The sequence below is a fragment of the Euprymna scolopes genome, chromosome 23, assembly GCF_053919585.1.
Source record: "Euprymna scolopes isolate OS-2025 chromosome 23, ASM5391958v1, whole genome shotgun sequence".
Classification (NCBI taxonomy): domain Eukaryota; kingdom Metazoa; phylum Mollusca; class Cephalopoda; order Sepiida; family Sepiolidae; genus Euprymna; species Euprymna scolopes.
This window is the reverse complement of record NC_136504.1, coordinates 101,707,480-101,730,897: the sequence shown is the minus strand read 5'-3', so window position 1 is coordinate 101,730,897 and position 23,418 is coordinate 101,707,480. Positions and strand designations below refer to the sequence as shown.

Sequence of the window (23,418 nt, the reverse complement as noted above, 5' to 3'; positions counted from 1 at the left end):
TCTTCAGTGCAGGGTGTCACGATTAGCATCTAGCATGGGATTCATTAGGAACGAAATAGATCAAATAAAATTATAGATGATGTTGGGGGGAGCTTTATCGAATTCTAAATAAAGGAGAGCGTGTTATATATAGAATGATGTAAAAAGCGTGCATAGGGTCTTTATCATAGTCTTAAATGTATGGAGTGTATGTTTTAGGGTTAAAGTGAGGTTATTCAGCTCACTCTTTTCCTCTAACGCATTAAGCTATATATATATATATATATATATATATATATATATATATATATATATATATACACGCTCCCTATCTATGGTTGAACATATTGGGAAGTGAACATTACATTGTTAATTTACATGCCCGTCATGGGTTGTTGAATTGGGATTCCACTGAAACATGTCTGCACATATGTACTGGAAGTTAATCGAGGCGAACAAAACACCTTTACTCGAATGGAAAATACTTAGGAAGGCTAAACTTTCACAAGAAACACTCGTCTAGCTGAAAACACTATCAATAATTCCCCCCCACTCTTTATCTGTGCCTAAACCTAAACATAAATTCCATGAACAAAGCTTCTTTCTTAGAACTGCACGCCTGTCGAATTGTCTTCCGTTTTCCTACTTTCCAGCTGACTACAATATGGTTGTCTTCAAGTCCAACGTAAACAAGTTCTTGATGAGCCGTTCCACTGCAGTTAACAAATTTATCGAATTTCCATTACTAACGATTACTATACTGTCCAATTGACTACTGCACACTCTTAACCCTTATTCTCAAGTGGTCTCTGGACTTGATAAATGGTTATGCCTATTTAAAAAAACAAAAAAACAAAAAAAAACATGTAGTTCATTAACTTTACCTTGTTTTCTATGTTTAGCAGAGAAACATGGGATTATTAGTTTTAAGGACTGTGACAAATTCTTAAATGTAAAAGTAGAATCGACTATAAGCTGCAAACACTTTGAAGGCTACACTTTAAATAAGTTGTAAAAAAGGAATAGCGATCCCATCATAGTTGTAATACTGCAATTCATAACCCGCCATTCCCTATATATTAATTAATTAATAAATTAATTAATAAATGAACCAAAGATAGAGTTGAAAGGTTACAAAATAGTCCCAATACACCACAAATTAATAACTATACTTACTAAAAACTGACACACCTCTAATTAATAACTATACACCGAAAAGCATGGGCGAATAGGCTAGCATAAATAACTTAAATTAAGCCATCCTCTTGTTACCTCTCAACACCATTTCAAGCGCTACCGATTAATACTAAATTAAACGAAAAGAAACATAATACACTACCAACTGGATAAATGTGAGTGCACTTTGCATACTCATCAATTAAACACTATAATATGATTACTTAACAATTAGACATTAAAATATGATTACTTAACAATTAAACATTAGAATATGATTATTTAACAATTAAACACTAAAATATGATTACTTAACAATTAAACACTAAAATATGATTACTTAACAAATAAACACTAAAAAATGATTACTTAACAATTAAACACTCAAATATGATTACTTAACAATTAAACACTAAAATATGATTACTTAACAATTAAACACTAAAAAATGATTACTTAAAAATTAAACACTCAAATATGATTACTTAACAATTAAACACTAAAATATGATTACTTAACAATTAAACACTAAAAATGATTACTTAACAATTAAACACTAAAATATGATTACTTAACAGTTAAATACTAAAATATGATTACTTAACAATTAAACACTAAAAAATGATTATCTAAAATAATCTATGGGTCTAGCACGCTTGTAGTGGGAAGGTTAATATGAAAAGTATTATTGTAAAGCAGCGTTACATAAGAAAACCAACCACATGATTGATCCCAAACGATAACTAAGTACTCTATCTTGAGGGATTTGTGAACAGAATACTCAACCAATACAGACAAGTATATTCTATTATGTACCTGTTTGCATGGAAAACTTATCTCTATAACGGAGCATATAAACCTATAAAATATATTTATACTCTAGTATTGAGGAAACGATAAACAACCCAAATGAAAAAAATGACAACCATCGAAAATAATGTTTATATGTAAATATGAAAACATTTGTCGCTGTAATTACTTTAGACACCACGGTAGAGTGGAAAGCATAACTCCCAGTATATCACCGTTATTTTAATTATATAAATAAGCTTGTATATCTGTTCACTGGCTGTTAATTTGACCATCTATCTTATAATTAAACAAACAAATAAATAAATAATTGTAAACGAGAAACAAATGAACGGATAAAAAGCAGAGAATAAAATAAATGAATAAATAGAGCTTATCAATACAATAGTTGATAATGAAATTGCCACCAGAAAAGAAAATACTACCATAAAAACCTAAGATAGGGAAATAGTGGCGATGAGGGTATTCTACTATTACTTCAGACCAAAGCAAAAACTTAAGCCAATAAACAACTGCCAAGTTAAAATAATACCAGTACCTCCCCACTGCTACAGCTTGACCACAACTTCATTCCCACCTGTACTCCTTTCCTTCACCACACTCTCTTCAAAACCCCTACTGCTCACATTCACAATGTATACACCCCACTTTCTTCCAGAACATAAACCACACCCAAATATCTTATAAAAAACGAATGTAATCATGACTCTCATTTCTATATAGTTCCTTTTTTGGTCTGATGAAGTGATCTCTTTTTGAATTGGGATTCCACTGAAACATATGAGCACCTATGTAACAAATAATGCTTGCATAATAAACAGACTATATATATATATATATATATATATATATGTGTGTGTGTGTGTGTGTGTGTGTGTGTGTGTATGTGTGTGTGTGTATGCATATGTGTGTGTATGTATATGTGTGTGTGTATGTATGTGTGTGGGTGTATGTATATGTGTGTGTGTGGGTGTATGTATATGTGTGTGTATTTATATGGCATAATCATGACACTGGTTCTCATAAGATCACCAAAGTTAAGCAACGTAGAGCCTAGCTAGTACCAGATGGGTGACCATTTGGAAATTCTAGGTGCTGTATTTGCTCTCTGCTTATCTCAGCGATCCTCCGCTATTTAACAACGTCCTCACGAGAGATGTGCTTAAAGATTGTGCAACTCGAACAACTAGACTTTGGCATTCCCTTCCCGCTACCTGCAACATCTTGTTAATCTTCCCCAAATGGTCCCAATTAGTAGCTCCTTATGTCAAAGTGGAGATATGCCTTGTTTGGGGGGGGGGGGGGGTGAAGATGAGTAAAACAAAAAACATATAAAATTATGTCACTAAGCTATATGATAAATAAAAATATTACATATGATAAATAAAAATATTACATATGATAAATAAAAATATTACATATGATAAATAAAAATATTACATATGATAAATAAAAATATTGCATATGATAATTAAAAATATTACATATGATAAATAAAAATATTGCATATGATAAATAAAAATATTACGTATGATAAATAAAAATATTACATATGATAAATAAAAATATTACATATGATAAATAAAAATATTACATATGATAATTAAAAATATTACATATGATAAATAAAAATATTACGTATGATAAATAAAAATATTACATATGATAAATAAAAATATTACATATGATAAATAAAAATATTACGTATGATAAATAAAAATATTACATATGATAAATAAAAATATTACATATGATAAATAAAAATATTACATATGATAATTAAAAATATTACATATGATAAATAAAAATATTACATATGATAATTAAAAATATTACATATGATAAATAAAAATATTGCATATGATAAATAAAAATATTACATATGATAAATAAAAATATTACATATGATAAATAAAAATATTACATATGATAAATAAAAATATTACATATGATAAATAAAAATATTACATATGATAAATAAAAATATTACATATGATGAATAAAAATATTACATATGATAAATAAAAATATTGCATATGATAAATAAAAATATTACGTATGATAAATAAAAATATTACATATGATAAATAAAAATATTACATATGATAAATAAAAATATTACGTGTGATAAATAAAAATATTGCATATGATAATTAAAAATATTACATATGATAAATTAAAATATTACATATGATAAATAAAAATATTACGTATGATAAATAAAAATATTACATATGATAAATAAAAATATTACATATGATAAATACAAATATTACATATGATAAATAAAAATATTACATATGATAAATAAAAATATTACATATGATAAATAAAAATATTACATATGATAAATAAAAATATTACATATGATAAATAAAAATATTACATATGATAAATAAAAATATTACATATGATAAATAAAAATATTACATATGATAAATAAAAATATTACATATGATAAATAAAAATATTACATATGATAAATAAAAATATTACATATGATAAATAAAAATATTACATATGATAAATAAAAATATTATATATGATAAATAAAAATATTACATATGATAAATAAAAATATTACATATGATAGTTAAAAATATTACATATGATAAATAAAAATATTACATATGATAAATAAAAATATTACATATGATAATTAAAAATATTACATATGATAAATAAAAATATTACATATGATGATTAAAAATATTACATATGATAAATAAAAATATTACATATGATAATTAAAAATATTACATATGATAAATAAAAATATTACATATGATAAATAAAAATATTACATATGATAATTAAAAATATTACATATGATAATTAAAAATATTACATATGATAAATAAAAATATTACATATGATAAATAAAAATATTACATATGATAATTAAAAATATTACATATGATAAATAAAAATATTACATATGATAAATAAAAATATTACATATGATAATTAAAAATATTACATATGATAAATAAAAATATTACATATGATAATATGATAATTAAAAATATTACATATGATAAATAAAAATATTACATATGATAATTAAAAATATTACATATGATAATTAAAAATATTACATATGATAAATAAAAATATTACATATGATAAATAAAAATATTACATATGATAATTAAAAATATTACATATGATAAATAAAAATATTACATATGATAATTAAAAAATATTACATATGATAAATAAAAATATTACATATGATAATTAAAAATATTACATACGATAAATACAAATATTACATATGATAAATAAAAATATTACATATGATAATTAAAAATATTACATATGATAAATAAAAATATTACATATGATAAATAAAAATATTACAAATGATAATATGATAAATAAAAATATTACATATGATAAATAAAAATATTACATATGATAAATAAAAATATTACATATGATAATTAAAAATATTACATATGATAATTAAAAATATTACATATGATAAATAAAAATATTACATATGATAATTTAAAATATTACATATGATAAATAAAAATATTACATATGATAATTAAAAATATTACATATGATAATTAAAAATATTGCATATGATAAATAAAAATATTACATATGATAATTAAAAATATTACATATGATAAATAAAAATATTACATATGATAATATGATAATTAAAAATATTACATATGATAAATAAAAATATTACAAATGATAAATAAAAATATTACATATGATAATTAAAAATATTACAAATTATAATATGATAAATAAAAATATTACATATGATAATTAAAAATATTACATATGATAAATAAAAATATTACATATGATAAATAAAAATATTACAAATGATAAATAAAAATATTACATATGATAATTAAAAATATTACATATGATAAATAAAAATATTACATATGATAATATGATAAATAAAAATATTACATATGATAATTAAAAATATTACATATGATAAATAAAAATATTACATATGATAATTAAAAATATTACAAATTATAATATGATTAATAAAAATATTACAAATGATAAATAAAAATATTACATATGATAATTAAAAATATTACATATGATAATTAAAAATATTACATATGATAAATAAAAATATTACATATGATAAATAAAAATATTACATATGATAATTAAAAATATTACATATGATAAATAAAAATATTACATATGATAATTAAAAAATATTACATATGATAAATAAAAATATTACATATGATAATTAAAAATATTACATACGATAAATAAAAATATTACATATGATAAATAAAAATATTACATATGATAATTAAAAATATTACATATGATAAATAAAAATATTACATATGATAAATAAAAATATTACAAATGATAATATGATAAATAAAAATATTACATATGATAAATAAAAATATTACATATGATAAATAAAAATATTACATATGATAATTAAAAATATTACATATGATAAATAAAAATATTACATATGATAAATAAAAATATTACATATGATAATTAAAAATATTACATATGATAATTAAAAATATTACATATGATAAATAAAAATATTACATATGATAATTTAAAATATTACATATGATAAATAAAAATATTACATATGATAATTAAAAATATTACATATGATAATTAAAAATATTGCATATGATAAATAAAAATATTACATATGATAATTAAAAATATTACATATGATAAATAAAAATATTACATATGATAATATGATAATTAAAAATATTACATATGATAAATAAAAATATTACAAATGATAAATAAAAATATTACATATGATAATTAAAAATATTACAAATTATAATATGATAAATAAAAATATTACATATGATAATTAAAAATATTACATATGATAAATAAAAATATTACATATGATAAATAAAAATATTACATATGATAAATAAAAATATTACATATGATAATATGATAAATAAAAATATTACATATGATAATTAAAAATATTACAAATGATAAATAAAAATATTACATATGATAATTAAAAATATTACAAATTATAATATGATAATTAAAAATATTACATATGATAAATAAAAATATTACAAATGATAAATAAAAATATTACATATGATAAATAAAAATATTACATTATAAATAAAATTATTTATCAGTTCGCTTGTATTAGACTTGTCTTTTGAAAACAAAAATGCCCCAGTTGAGAGCTCACATATTTATTCTATAATCTTAGCAGAAATCATCTAAGATCACAATCTTAAACAACACATAAGCATATGACCTACATTACGTCCTGCCTTCTTTGAAGGTCGTCGTCTCCTTGCTAGTCATACGTATTACCGATTCTCTTTTTTAACGGGCGTAGAGGGTAAACTTGTCAGCTTTTACAGAATTCTTTACACTTTCTGGACTTTAAACGAAAACAAATTGAACCTTTTAAGTCAACGTCAAAAGGATGTTTATCTTTCTGAGTTTTTGAGATGAGGACTGATAATTCTGATTAGTTGAATGTTTCGGACTATTGTTCTCATCCTGAGTATTTTCTAACAACGTTTCGACCGATGTAACCTCAGACTTTCTTCAGGTGAATCTCAATCAGATTTGCACCTGTAGTGTAACGGATAGAGTACCAGGTAAAATTCAATTCTAAGTGACACTCTTCTGGAGGTTAAAGGTTTAATCTTCAATCTGGGCGATACTAAGAATATAATTATGAATTGCTTAAGACTTCTACTTGGTCATGGCTGACGGAATGAGAACATACTATCCTTGTGGATTAAATAAAGAGTTCTATTCTGTTCTAAATTATCAGTTCTGATACAATTACTGATTTCGATTCTGTAATCACCTATAAAAGTAGAATTTCATTTTCAGTTGGGGGGGGAGTACCAGAAAGTCCTCATTTACTTTTAAATGTAGATATAATTTCCAATCCTCTGCAAGCGATACTAAGAATACAATTATGAATTACGTAAAACTTCTAACCAGCCATGGCTGACGGAACAAGATCATTAGGGATTAAATAAAGGATTCCATTCGAAATTCTGTGCAGATTCTTGAATTCGATTCCCGAGTTCGACAAGATGCACCTGAGGAAGGTTGGAGGTTACATTGGCCAAAACGTTGTGTGAAAGATGTTGGAGAATGGACAAAAGCAGTGGACGAAGAACACATTAAGAAACAACGCTCGCCAAAATATGTAAATTACAAACCGTGTGAATTTATTACGTGGACTACTGTTCTCATCTTGAATGTTATTTTTCATAACGTTTCGGTCGATGTAACCTCTGACCTTCTTCAGGTGTAAAAATTATAGATAGAGAAAAACGGTGCAAAGTAAGATGACTAAAACGGTGCAACACATATGCTGCCTGGCGATCACCTACTAAGCAAAACTAGTAAGAATTTAGCATGATATGGAAACCATAAATTATTATATATAATATTGTGATATACGTGTAACCTCAGACCTTCTTCAGGTGTATCTTGTCGAACTAGGGAATCCTTCTGCCGAACTCAGGAACCTGCATGGCATTTTGAACGGAAACCTTTATTTAATCCACGTGGGTAGCATGCTCTTGTTCTGTTAGCCATCCATAGCCCTTGAGCCCCTGGAGAGGCATAAGACATCTACAACTTTTGTAGATGTTTTTGTAGCAAGGAGTTCTTTTTACAGGGTGAGGGTGCTGGCCCCACGCCCAACCTTCCCAGAAGATACATACAGCGCCTAGCCTTCCCAAATGGTGACCCATCTGGTACTGGCCAGGCTCAACGTTGCTTAACTTCGGTGATCTGGTGAGAACCGGTGTGTCAACGTGATTGTGCCGTACTTTTCCGTCAGCCATGATTCGGTAGAAGTCCTAAGTAATTCGCAGTTGTATTTCCTGAGTGTCGGCTGCAGTGAATTACTTAGGACTTCTACCCAACCATGGCTGACAGAACAAGAGCATGCTACCCACATGGATTAAATAAGGGGTGTAGATTCCCGACTTAACAGAAAGATGGATGAGTTCGACAAAAATGATAAGAAGCACTTGAAGAAGGTTGGAGGTTACATCGGCTGAAGCATTATGAAAATAACACTCAAGATGAGAACAATAATCCATAATCACGTTGATGCACCGGTTCCCGTTAAATCACCGAAGTTAAGAAACAATAAGCCTGGTCATCACTAAAATGGGTGACCAATTTGGGAATCCCAGGCGCTGTATGTAGGGGGAGTCGACACCTCCCTACAAGAGTTGCAAAAACCTAACGTTGTCATCTCCCCTAATGGGGATATACATTCAACTTCGGACTGCTTGTGAATTTCATACTCCCACGGAACTTCCTTTTTCGGTGGAAGCTGATTAAATCCAAATAGGGTTAGTGCCATTTCACACACACACACACACACACACACCCTCCTAGGCTTTGCCTTTTCACCCTTTGAGAAGGGGTTAGTTTATTGCTAATCGCCTGAGGTGCCATAGGCACTTTTTGCAAGTCGTCAGGAGGTGTGCTGACTTTTTAATCTCACTTTCCGACCATGGTGTTACATTTCTTGCAGTGTGAAAGAACTAAATACCACCCTCCTTTAAATTCTAAGAAAAGTCATTGAAATTTGAAGTTGCAAGGATCTATGATAATTCCTTATGGAATATATATCTTATATAAATACTAGCCTGGGTGCTTGGCGTTGCCCAGGTGTTTGTAGGTGTGACAAAAAAAATAGTAGTAGGCAGGCAGGCAGGCTCAAACCCGAGACGCGTATGGGGTAGTCCTGCTAGTCTACTGTATTATAAAATGCTTTTGTTCACCCTTAAATTCCACCATTATAGGCAAATAACCGAACACTTCCTATGCATATATTTTACATTCAACATCATCATCGCTTTCTATAGTGTGTTTCAGTAAAATACAGGGTGTCTCAAAAATGTACTCACACTTCGAATTACAATAAAACCTTTATGTATGAATGTAGAGTGAAATGGAATAGATTTGAACACAGAAAAGAAATATAATTGAAGAATCCTGTTCTACACATCACTGATTATGCGCACTAAGGAATTCACAAACACCACAAAAAATACATTGCAATACATTTTTAAAAAACTATTTCTACATTTCAATTATTACATAAATTATTACATTGATTCCGAGATTAATGCATCTCCCCAAATCGTCTTCAAAATTCATTACAATACATTTTTGAAAAACTGTATTTTTACATTTTAATTATTACATAAATTATTACATTTATTTCGAGGTAACTGCCTCTCCCTAAATCGTCTTCCAAATTCATTACAATACATTTTTAAAAGAACTGTATTTATACATTTTAATTATTACATAAATTATTACATTTATTTCGATATAACTGCCTCTCCCTAAATTGTCTTCCAAATTCATTTTAATGCATTTTTCAAACATTGTATTTCTACATTTTAAGTATTACATAAATTATTACATTTATTCCGAGATTACTGCCTCTCCCCAAATTTTCTTCCAAATAGAGAGTATCAACCATTTTTCCTTATCGACTAACATGCCACCACTTAACATAAGTGATAATCTGTACATATAATAAAACGATCTCTCTGTACACCCTTCTAAATTCAGCAATTATAGGCAAATAGCATTTCCTATGCACATAGTTGTCACTCAGTAGCATCACCATTTCCTTCAGTGTGTTTCTGGAAAATATTTATATGTTTTTACTTATTAAAAAAAATACATTTATTATGAAATTAATGCCTATCCCAATATCGTGTTCGGTATAGAGGGTAGCAACCATGTTCCCTCCCTATCAAATATCTACTAACACACCATCACTTATCGTTCTTTTGTTTCACAGCTCATCAACTCCTTTTAGGTTATTCATGCTGAATCTAGTAATTTTGTAGAAGGATTTTATGTTTCAATTTCTTTTATATCTTTCATCATCAATTTGAATTGTTTGTTTGTCTTGTAGCGGATTCTGTTGTTTTCATGCCGGAACCTGCAGAACATGATTGAGTTTTGCAAAATGGAAAGGGAAAGGGTTATAATATTATTGCCTGGTGCGTTTTAAGTCAGGATACTAGTAGGGAAGAGGGGGGGGAAGGAAAAATATGAAGAAGAAAGGGGATTGTTGCTTTCGTGTTTGGCTTTGCAGAACATGATTGAGTTTTGCAAAGAGTTAAAAGACAAAAACAAAAGGGTGCAGCATTGAGTCAGAAAGTCAATACCTTCAGACAGCCTGATCTGGTAGCACCAGGCCATCACTTCTTACCGGGTAAGAGAAACAATTTTAGTGCACCGTAAAATTCCATGATGCTGCTATTTCAATTCTTTAAGTTATATGTTTTTTTTTCTTTGAAAACTTACAAAAAGAACAAAATAGTCCGACTGTTTGAGTAACTGCATTCAGTTTAAACGAACACATTTGACACTTTCAGCTGACAGGCGAGTACAGTTCATACGTAAATCTTCTTTTTTTTCTTCTTTTTTGTTGCTATTTCTCTTGTTTACACATATACTTCTATAAATAATATAAACAACTCAAATTTAATTAGTAACGCAGTTGCTAGGTGCAGTAATTCATGATATCGCGTACACACCCCCACACAAAAACACGCACACGCATGCACACAACACACATGCAACACACACACAACACACATGCATAAACACACACTCACATACACACAAAACACACACATACACACACACAACAAACACCCACTCACACACACACACAAACACGCACACAAACACGCACACGCACACGCACGCACACAATACACACACAACACATATGCATACACACTCACTCACACACACATACACACACACTTATACAAACACACAACACACACAATAAACACACACAAACACACACTCACACACACGCCCCCACACACACACACACTCACGCTCACAACACACACACAACACACACGCATACACACACTCATACACACAAAGCACACACATACACACACACTCATGCAAACACACAACACACACAACAAACACACGCACATACACACACGCACAAACACACACACACGAGCGCACACAAACCTGTCATTTTTGGTACAGCCATTAACATTATTTCCATCGTAAATATTCTGTATTGAATTGTACATCGTCAACAAACAGTAATACAATATTTATGATAAATAAAATAATTTCATTATTACGACTAAACAGGATTTATTCCTTTCGTTATAAGATAACAGAATAGTATATATCCTGATCTAAATAGCTGTTTGTTTGTTTTTTCATTACTTAACGCTTTCATCTTATTTGTATAGCGTAATCACACTGACACGCTGGTTTTCGTTAGATCCATGAAGTTAAGCATCGTTGAGCCTGGTCAGTACTAAGATGGGTGACGATTTGGGAATAAAGGTGTTGTATATGCTTTCTTCGTTTATTTCGGCATTGTTTCCGGTCGTCCTCAATTTCTCTTTGCCACTGGAATCAGGCAGTGCCGATTCAAAAGAGGTGTGGATGGAGATTGCACAAACCTTGCTTCACAATTCCACTCTTACAGGGGTTGGCCATTGTCTCTCGAGGTAGAACAAAGGCCATTCCTCTTATTTCTTTGCAGAGGGAAGGGAATCTTTTATACTCCCTCGACGAAGGTCACTGGATTGAAACAAAACTTACATTGTCACAGTCTAGAAAGATTTGTGATTATGGCTCATTAAATCTAGCAGTTAAAATGTGAAACGTAGTGTGTGTTATTTATTCTGTGTCACGCTTTAATTGTAATGGACTTCCATTTCTTGTAATAAATAATTTTACCAAGAATTCCCCATAAGTTTTGGTTTCGGTTTCGATTATAGTTGATGGCAATTAACTCATCTATTTGTTTCATAAATGCTTTTACCAATAATTCTTCATAAGTTTTGGTTTAGGTTTCGATTATAGCTGAAGAAACTCAAGTTATATATATATATATATATATATATATATATATATATATATATATATATATATACATATATATATATATATATATATATATATATATATATATATATATATATATATATATTTCATAAGTGTTGGTTTCAGTTTCGATTCCAGCTGATGCACCCAAGTCGCATGGATATATTGCTTCTTTTTTTTTTTAAATCGAAGCTCCACAGCAGACTCATTCATATAAATAGATTATATATTATTGAGTCCGCTGTGGAATTTCCACAGGTCCCGCTAGTCAGACATTACTTTGTTAAAATGTAAAACAAAAAAGTGTTCTGTATACAGCATATATATATATATATATATATATATATATATATATATATATATATATATATATATATATATATATATCTTCTATAATATAAAGCTGAACGTCTGTGTGTGTGTTTGTGTGTTTGTGTGTGTGTGTGTGTGTGTGTGTGTGTGTGTGTGGTCACGAATAGGCTCCTATATGGTTGACTATTTTAAAAAACTGATTACATATAATGATAGAAGATGTATCGAGGATCAGGAATGGGCATGTTTGATCTGGCTGAACGGTGGTTCATAAAAATTGTGGGGTCTGCGTTCGCGCCTGGCTCCCAAAGTATGGAAATAAAAAATGAAAAAAAAAAAAAACGTTTACAAGAGTTTTTGATATAGATGTACATAAGAATACTTTGATAAGCATGTTTTAACTTAAATAGGGATGGTATAATAAAATTGTGGGGTCTGCATTCGCGCCTGGCCTCCATAGACTAGAAATAGGCACAAACTTTAATAAAGACTTTTAATATCTATCGGCGTAAGTATAATTTGATAATTATGTTTCCGTTTGAAGAAATATGGTATAATAAAATTATGGGGTGTTCGCTCGCACCTGACCTCCATAGAATGGAAATATGTCACAAAGTTTAACAAGGTTTTTTTAATATAGATCCACAGAATATTGTGATAAGTGTTTCAGTGTGAACAGGTATGGTATAATAAAATATGGGGTTTATCTATCTTATTTTTACTTTGCATCATATTTTGCTTTGGTTTTGATACCCCCAAATTCGAAGCTATCTCTTTACAACCCTTCCTTTTCATAACCTATATATATATATATATATATATATATATATATATATATATATATATATATATATATATATATATATATATATATACTAGCTGTACGCGGCCATGTGTTGCTGTGGCTCAGTTTGTTAAAATGGAACACATTCCTCAAGAAATTTGCATTTTGTATTGTTTATTTACTTTTATTATTTTTTGCAATTTTTTTTATCAATAAAAGTTGCCCCAACCCCCACTTAAAAAAAGATTAATTTTTTACCATAAATTGTTAGGTGAAAGTTTGTTTGTTTTTTTCAGGAAAATTTGCACTTTTTTTAAAAAGAAATTTGACAGTAAACGTTTCTTTTTGAAAACGGAATTTTTATTATAAAAAGAACAGATGAATGCTTTATATGAACACTGTAAATAGTTAGGTGAAAGTAGAGAAAAGTTTGATGTTTTTCAAGAAAATGTACAAATTATTTTTTTGTCAACAGATGTTAAGAAAATAAACAGAAAAATACTTCCATCTTTAATTAATTATGCAAAAAATAAATAAAATGTTCATTTAGTGTTTCAACATTTGAACAACGCTCGGTTTAATCCGGTGATTGCCGATTGAACCCTAACCATAATTGGAATCTGAGGGCGGGTCAAATTCTGCATGAGTACCATTCTTTTTAATTTCGTCTTTTGTTCAATTTTCTGAGTGGGCTATCAGCGATTGCAAACTAACAAATTTAACCAAAATGCAAATTCAACAATAAAATAATTTTAAAAAGTGTTCAACTTCTAATACAAATCCCAGTAAATCAATCCCCCTTATTGAAAACACCCAAGAGAAGGACAAAACTAAATTATTGCCTTTATGTTTGGAAGAGGTTCTATTTTTTCCTGTTTTTTTCAATATTTTAAGTATATTTGACTCTCAGCTACCAGATTTTTATGGGTCGCTCGGTTTTTAATATAATGTAAGTTACGATAAAAATTGCTGAGTATGCGCTGTTTTACAGTTGTTGTAAAAATGGAATGGAAACTTCAATTTTGCTCTGTTTTAATCTTTTTTTTAATTGTGCCCCCCAAACGAATATAATCAAAAGAATAACATTCAACAATTGTACTTTATATATATAAAACACAAAATATTTAAAAAAAAAAAAGAAAAGAAAATTATTAACGAAAGGGAAATAATTCCATTTTTAAGCGAAAAAAGTCAGTTTGATACATCTTTTTATTATTTTTTATATAAGTCTAACTTACCGTTCATATTGGAAATATCGACATTTATAGGTTATCGGGTATGTTTACAACGAATAAACACTCCAATCTACCCATGTTAAGAACGGCTCTCGGAATAGACACCTTCAACCTCCCCATGTTAAGAACGGCTTTCGGAATAGACACCCCTAACCTTGTCAGCATACTCAAAAACCTATAAAAGTTGACGTGTTGAATGTGAACGATGAGTTGGACGTAATGTAAAAATGTACCGAATTTAAAAGGGAACAAAATTTAAGTTTCCGTTCCATTTTTACAACAGCCGCAAAGCAGAGCATTCTATGCAAATTTTACCTAATTTAGTGTATTAATGTTATTATATTTTTGTTTTAAGTAAAAATAATATTTAGGTTTGGATATAAATTCCTAAACTCATTTCACACTAAATAATTTAGGTGACTGAAATAGGAATCTAATTGAATCTTCAATTTCCTGAATAGTAAAAATGATCCACAATCGTCGATTTGCTGCTTAATATCCATTTTTTTTTTTTTGGTACGGGCAAAAATAAACAAAGAATAGGGGGACCAAGTTTTGAAAGCCGATTTATCATAATCTTTTTGTAGGTTTCCGACAAATGCTTGATTCAATGATAATATCGGTAGTTTGAGAAATTCATTTTTCTTCGAGTTATATCGAATTCATTAATACGGACTTTAGGGGCTTTTTTCGTAATGTTCCTGTAATAATTGTTTTATTTCTTTTTTATTGTTACAAATTACGATGCTTTATTTATATATAAAAAAAAGCTAAAATAAATTCTTGCGTTTTTTATTTACTACTGAAAACTATAACTTTAGTAAAGGTATTTTTTGTTTAAACAAAGCACTAACATTTAAATAAAAATAATTCCGAGATTATTATTTGATAAATACTGAAATTTTCATTAAAATTGGTTAATTTACTGATTTTGGGTGAATTTTTAAGTAAAGGGAAGGGTCAAAATGTTGATACATTTTGAGCGTCGGCATTCATTTTGCCCGTGGGAAAGCGACCACATGTGGTCAATTTAAATTAAATTTCAATCACGTGGTTACATTATGAATGATCACGTAATTAAATTAATTTAAAATTTACCGATTAGAATCTGATATTTTTAAAAATTATTTCATACATGATAAAAATTTGTTTACATTAAGCAAGACACCGGCCTGTCGTGGTGAGACCAAAAATTTATTTAAGTGAAGTCACGTGACGGAAGGCGGAAGTAAATAAATATGTCCCCAAATAAAAAAAATGGCCCATCCGTACAAAGAAAACCACATATTTATTAAAGAAAAATTAAGTATAATATTATAATTAAAATGAGATATATAAAAACACGCATGGGTACAGTAAACATATTATAGTAAAATGTCGAAGCAATCGTTTCAGTGGTTATTTAGACTACTAGTAACGAACGAACCAAGAATTACATTTATATATATATATATATATATATATATATATATATATATATATATATATATATATATATATAAAAGTAAATAGGTTTAATAAAATCTGTTGCGAAACACTTTAGCAAGAAGTAAACACACATTTATTTTTAATCCGTGGAGTTTTGAAGAAATGCTTTCCTTCTCGTCAGAGGGGAGGAATTAGCAAAATGTATAAAGAAATTTTGTCTGTAAAGTATTTAAAAAGGACATACTAGCATATATATATATATATATATATATATATATATATATATATATATATATATATATATATAGTAGGAGTGGTAATTAATAAAAACCCCAAGAAAATGCTCAATACTGTTGCAGAGCAAATAATAATAATAAAAATAAAATAAAACGTATATATATATATATATATATATATATATATATATATACACGTTTTATTTTATTTATATATATACCAGCAGGGAGACCCGATAAAGAAATTTTGCCTGTAAAGTATTTAAAAAGGACATACTAGCATATATATATATATATATATATATATATATATATATATATATATATATATATATATATATAGTAGGAGTGGTAATTAATAAAAACCTGAAGAAAGTGCTCAATACTCTTGCAGAGCAAATAAAATAATAATAATAGAAATAAAATAAAACGTATATATATATATATACGTTTTATTTTATATATATATATATATATATATATATATATATATATATATATATATATATATATATATATATAAATATATATATATAGTAGCAGGGATTGCCTGCGATTGGATAAGGATCAACGAATGTTCCTCATTTTTAATACTTTTATTGTCATCAAAATCGGTAAAATTGCTCATTTTTTAATCACATCCATTAATTGCCTGCTCTGGTAGGGTACTTGCGTTATTAAATGTATATATAATTTTCTAGCTTGCACTTTTCAGCCCCTTGCTAAATTATATATACGCCCATGACAATTCTTTTGTCGATTTTCTCAAAATCAACACAGAGACGGATTTGTCAATATAGAAGTTTATTTACAATTGACTTTTGCCCATCGACAAAGAAAGAGACACGTTAAACTGTAAGGGTGGGTGTGTATGTGGCGGCGACGCCGGAGAAATATCAATCACATTGGAAGACTATCAGCCTGCTCTCTCTCTCTCTCTCTCTCTCTCTCTCTCTCTCTCTCTCTCTCTTTCGTTCGCGCGCAGTTGTTTATGTTAACTGACTTACATAAACATCAACCTACATTTCTGAAATGTAAATATTAAAATATTACATCGTTCTATTTTATTTTGCGTTGCACTATTCTAATTTCCCGACTTTGAATATAAACCTTTTTATTTTTGTTTTCGGTGATAATTACAATTCCGGTCATTTTTATCGAACACAAGAATGTAGATTAAAATCCATCTGCAATGCATGTGCTTTACAGCGTCGCCCCAGCTAAATATCCAATAGAGGTCCTATTGGGAGAAAGTTTCACATGCCTCTCCGCAGTGTTTTAGTCCACAATATATTATAGCCTGCATTGCACTGTAGAGAACCACTGTTTTATAAACTTATGTTTATATAATAGTTTGAATTAAAACTAAAAATACAAAAGTCGAGTATCATGGTTCAATTGTGCTCTAAACAGAAGCATTCATTTCAAATGCGCCACTATCTTATCAAAGAACCTTCCATTTATTTTATACGGCGGGACTTTCTTGTGTGGTGATAAAACTTCTCAAATGCACTTGCGATGTTTGGCTGTATAAGGTTGTTAGCTATGGTCGAAGTTGAACTGTTCCTTCTTTAATCAGATTTTTTTTAACTATCGATTTTCGATACTTATCAGATGCATTCCGATAAAAATCAATCTAAGAACACCCCAGACACATAAAGTACATGTGTGTGAAATAAAAAAAAAGTCAGTCCAGCCATTTCGTTGTCCACAGAGAACTAATTCACACACACACAGACTCATAGACACACATACATACACACAAAGTGCCTTAAGTCACAGATTAGAAATCAAGTGAATTGTCCTATAAGATATTACAGTGAGGTAATACTTTCAGGACGATCCTAGCAAAAAAAAGGTAAAGCTCAATATTAAAACAATAGAGCAACATATAAGTGTAATGATTTAAGTTAAATTCTGTAGATACATAAAATATATTCAAGTTAAGAATTTATTGTTTGAAACAAGGAATATATGGAGAAGAATTTTATTTATTTCCTTAATCCATGGACTTTCAATAATGGCTCACATCATCAAATGCTAATTGCATTTCATGTCCTCCGATGAGATCAGCCATTATTGAAAATTCATGGATTAAGGAAATAAACGTGCTTTTTATCCATATATTACTTATTTCAAACAATAAATTCTTAACTTGAATATATTTTTGTGTATGTTTTAATCTACAGAATTTAACTTTATTCATTACACTTATATATACATATACTAGCAGAAGTACCCATCGTTGACTGGGTTCAAAAACAGCCTACAGAAAATGAACTGTGATTGATGAAAGTATGATAGGTTATGAAAAGGAGGGGATTGTAAAGAGATAGGTTTTGATACTCAAAAATTTTACCCTAAGCAAAATATGATGAAAGTAAAGATAATTTTAGCGAAAATATATTTTTTTATATCAACTCTGTTTCCATTCGTAGCCAAGAGTAACCAACAAAATGAAGTTTCCTTACAAAGAGAAAATGTTATATATATATAATAATATAAATATACAAGAAATAAATGTTACCATAGTCAATAAAAGTTACTTTTATGGTAGAAAAGTTCATTGGTTTTTATTTTTAAGTAGTTTGTAAAAAAAAAAAAATTTTTTTAATTCACGAAGCGGTTTAAAAAAAATCAAAATGGCAGCTACTTTGAAATGGAGAGCCCCGTTTTCAATTTGAAGGAGGGGCACCTGAGCATTCTGTGTTAACAATTTAAGAGAGTTCCGTCAACGTAAGGAATATTTATAAACATATTTTAATGTTTTCCGTTATTTTGTGCTTGAGGAATATTCGATTATGGCATGTGTAGTTTATATAAAAATTCATTTAAGTAGTTATCGCCTCAAATTTCGTTTTAATTTCGGTTCGCTGAAATTATTTCAAGTAAAGAGCATTAAAAACTATTTCAAAACAAAAAAAAAACATGAACTGAACTTTTATTGGCTATGATAACATTTATTTCTTGTATATTTATTTTTTCGGGTAGTCGTTTGTTGGCTTTTCTGCTAAACACTTTTTCTAAATGATATCGACGAAATATCGAAAAACAAAGAAATAAAAACAGTTTTGAAAAATAATGAAGCTTTACTTAGTTTAGTAAAATAATCTGAAACAGCAAAAGAGGATATCAAAAAAGTAAACACGTAATTACTTTAGTTTTTTAAAGCAAAGAATCGATATAAATATGAATAAGAAGAAAATGGCGCCCTTTTAAAGCAGAACAGCTTCGTTTCAGTTTTACAGAATTGAACGGTGTAGTATTGCACCGTCAGATTCAGAGTTGTACTATTGTAATGTAAAGAACATGCAGAAAGAGTTGTAATCAACTGAATTCCTTCTAGTACACTGACAAAAAAATCTTGAACAGATATATAAATAAAAATAAAAAGGTTATGTAAATGTTTTTAAAAAGACACGTAATCACGTGAGCAGGATTTTTTCCTTCTTTTGACACGATAACAAGTAACGTTTTTATTTTTTATTATTTATCTATTTTCGAAAGGAGTTCCACGTGCAAGTGGAGAAGGAAAAAAACAGAGTTATGCAAAATTTGTGTCGAGAATTTTCTAAAGTTTTGACTTTTTTTTTTTTTTGCTTTCACTTTAATAAGAATGTGAATTTATGAGGTGAATTTATTCGACACAATATGATTCAACCCAAAAAGTAAATAAAAGCTAACGTGAATTAAGATTAAAGTTAAGGTGTTATTGCGGACCCTCACCCTTTTAAAAAACCTTGTTAAACTTTGTGACATATTTACATTCTATGGAGGTCAGGCGCAACGAACACCCAATAATTCAATTATACCATATTTCTTCAAACTGAAACATAATTATAAAAGTATACTTACGCAAATAGATCTGAAAAGTCTTTGTTAAAGTTTGTGCCATATTTCCATGGAGTACAAGCGCGAACGCAGACCCCACAATTTTATTATACCATCCCTATTTAAGTTGAAACATACTTATCAAAGTATTCTTATGTACATCTATATAAAAACCCTTGTAAACGATTTTTTTTTCATTTTTTATTTCCATACTTTGGGAGCCAAGCGCGAACGCAGACCCCACAATTTTTATGAACCACCATTCTGCCAGATCAAACAAACCAATTCCTGATCCTCGATACATCTTCTATCATTATATGTAATCAGTTTTTTTAAAATAGTCAACCATATAGGATCCTATTCGTGACCAGACACACACACACACACACACACACACACACACACACACACACACACACACAGACGTTCAGGTTTATATATATATATATATATATATATATATATATATATATATATATATATATATATATATATATATAATTATTTTTTTACTATAATAATTAAATACCTACATACACTAGTGTTTCATCCTTTCGGGAATCTTCAGTGCAGGATGTCACGATTAACACTAGTCAACGGATTCGCACCCAGCAACACGAGCCATCTCTGGCTCGATTAGTAAAAACCGTATCCAATCGGCTACCATTAACCGCGTGAAATAACGTTGAATTTAAACATTTTAATTTTAAATGTTCATTTACGCCAGCCAGACAGTGATCTATCTTTATACGATTATCTTTGCATAAGAGCTAAATTGACCGACTTTAATTCAACTGAAAGTGCTCAACGATAAGAAAGGAGTTTCTTAAAGGGGTATCATAATTACTTTTTTTACTATAATAATCAAATACCTACAGACACTAGTGTTTCATCCTATCAGGAATCTTCAGTGCATGGTGTCTCACACACACACACACACACACACACACACACACACACACACACACACACACACACACACACATATAGTGCCAAAAGTGTGAAAAAGGCGTTAGATGTAAATACATTTAGATGTGGTCCTACGAAGCAGAAATAAAAACCCTGAAATAAAAGGTACAAATGTCATTTACTGTTTATAGATATTTTAAAAGTCGGTATTTTCGTCAGCTGGGAGGCCGATTGTATATCCATCTTCGTTGCTGGAATCCATTTCAAAGCTATTTTTACCAATATATCTATTCAACCTTTTTTTTTTTTTTTTCGATTGAGAGAGGATCACATAACTAAGAATCCAAAAGTATATTTTTGTGAGAGCGAGTGGGTAAAGAGGTGAAGGTAAAAATATTTTGTGTGTTTCAGTCAAATATCTGAGACTGCCTAATATATATACAACATTATAATGTACAATATAATATACTGCCTAATATATATATACAACACTATAATATACAATATAATATACTGCCTAATATATATACAACACTATAATATACAATATAATATACTGCCTGATATATATGCAACACTATAATATACAATATATAATTCTCTAATATATATACTACACTATGATATACAATATACTGCCTAATATATATACAACACTATAATATACAATATAATATACTGCCTAATATATATACAACACTATAATATACAATATAATATACTGCCTAATATATATACAACACTATAATATACAATATAATATACTGCCTAATATATATACAACACCATAATATACAATATAATATACTGCCTAATATATATGCAACACTATAATATACAATATAATATACTGCCTAATATATATGCAACACTATAATATACAATATAATATACTGCCTAATATATATGCAACACTATAATATACAATATAATATACTGCCTAATATATATACAACACTATAATATACAATATAATATACTGCCTAATATATATACAACACTATAATATACAATATAATATATTGCCTAATATATATACAACACCACAATATACAATATAATATACTGCCTAATATATATACAACACTATAATATACAATATAATATACTGCCTAATATATATACAACACCATAATATACAATATAATATACTGCCTAATATATATACAACACCATAATATACAATATAATATACTGCCTAATATATATACAACACCATAATATACAATATAATATACTGCCTAATATACATACAACACTATAATATACAATATAATATACTGCCTAATATATATGCAACACTATAATATACAATATAATATACTGCCTAATATATATGCAACACTATAATATACAATATAATATATTGCCTAATATATATGCAACACTATAATATGCAATATAATATACTTCCTAATATATATACAACACTATAATATACAATATAATATACTGCCTAATATATATGCAACACTATAATATACAATATAATATACTGCCTAATATATATGCAACACTATAATATGCAATATAATATACTGCCTAATATATATACAACACTATAATATACAATATATTATACTGCCTAATATATATACAACACCATAATATACAATATAATATACTGCCTAATATATATGCAACACCATAATATACAATATAATATACTGCCTAATATATATGCAACACTATAATATACAATATAATATACTGCCTAATATATATACAACACTATAATATACAATATATTATATTGCCTAATATATATACAACACCATAATGTACAATA

The 23,418-nt window shown here is 27.9% G+C and overlaps 1 protein-coding gene and 1 pseudogene across 4 annotated transcripts in view; one reads left to right on the top strand and one right to left on the bottom strand.

Annotated features, from left to right (window-relative positions):
• The window catches only part of LOC145246074 (cilia- and flagella-associated protein 99-like), a 697,934-nt gene that overhangs the window by 87,178 nt on the left and 587,338 nt on the right, over positions 1–23,418 (top strand). Inside the window, exon 1 of one of the 4 annotated variants that reach the window (XM_080107926.1) lies at positions 11,336–11,414. The exons of the other annotated variants lie outside the window; for them this stretch is intronic. The gene's annotated coding sequence lies outside the window, so the exon portion shown is untranslated. Of the gene's footprint in view, positions 1–11,335; positions 11,415–23,418 lie in introns of those variants that run through there. 4 annotated transcript variants of the gene reach the window in all.
• Positions 8,687–8,803, bottom strand: LOC145246216 (5S ribosomal RNA; annotated as a pseudogene).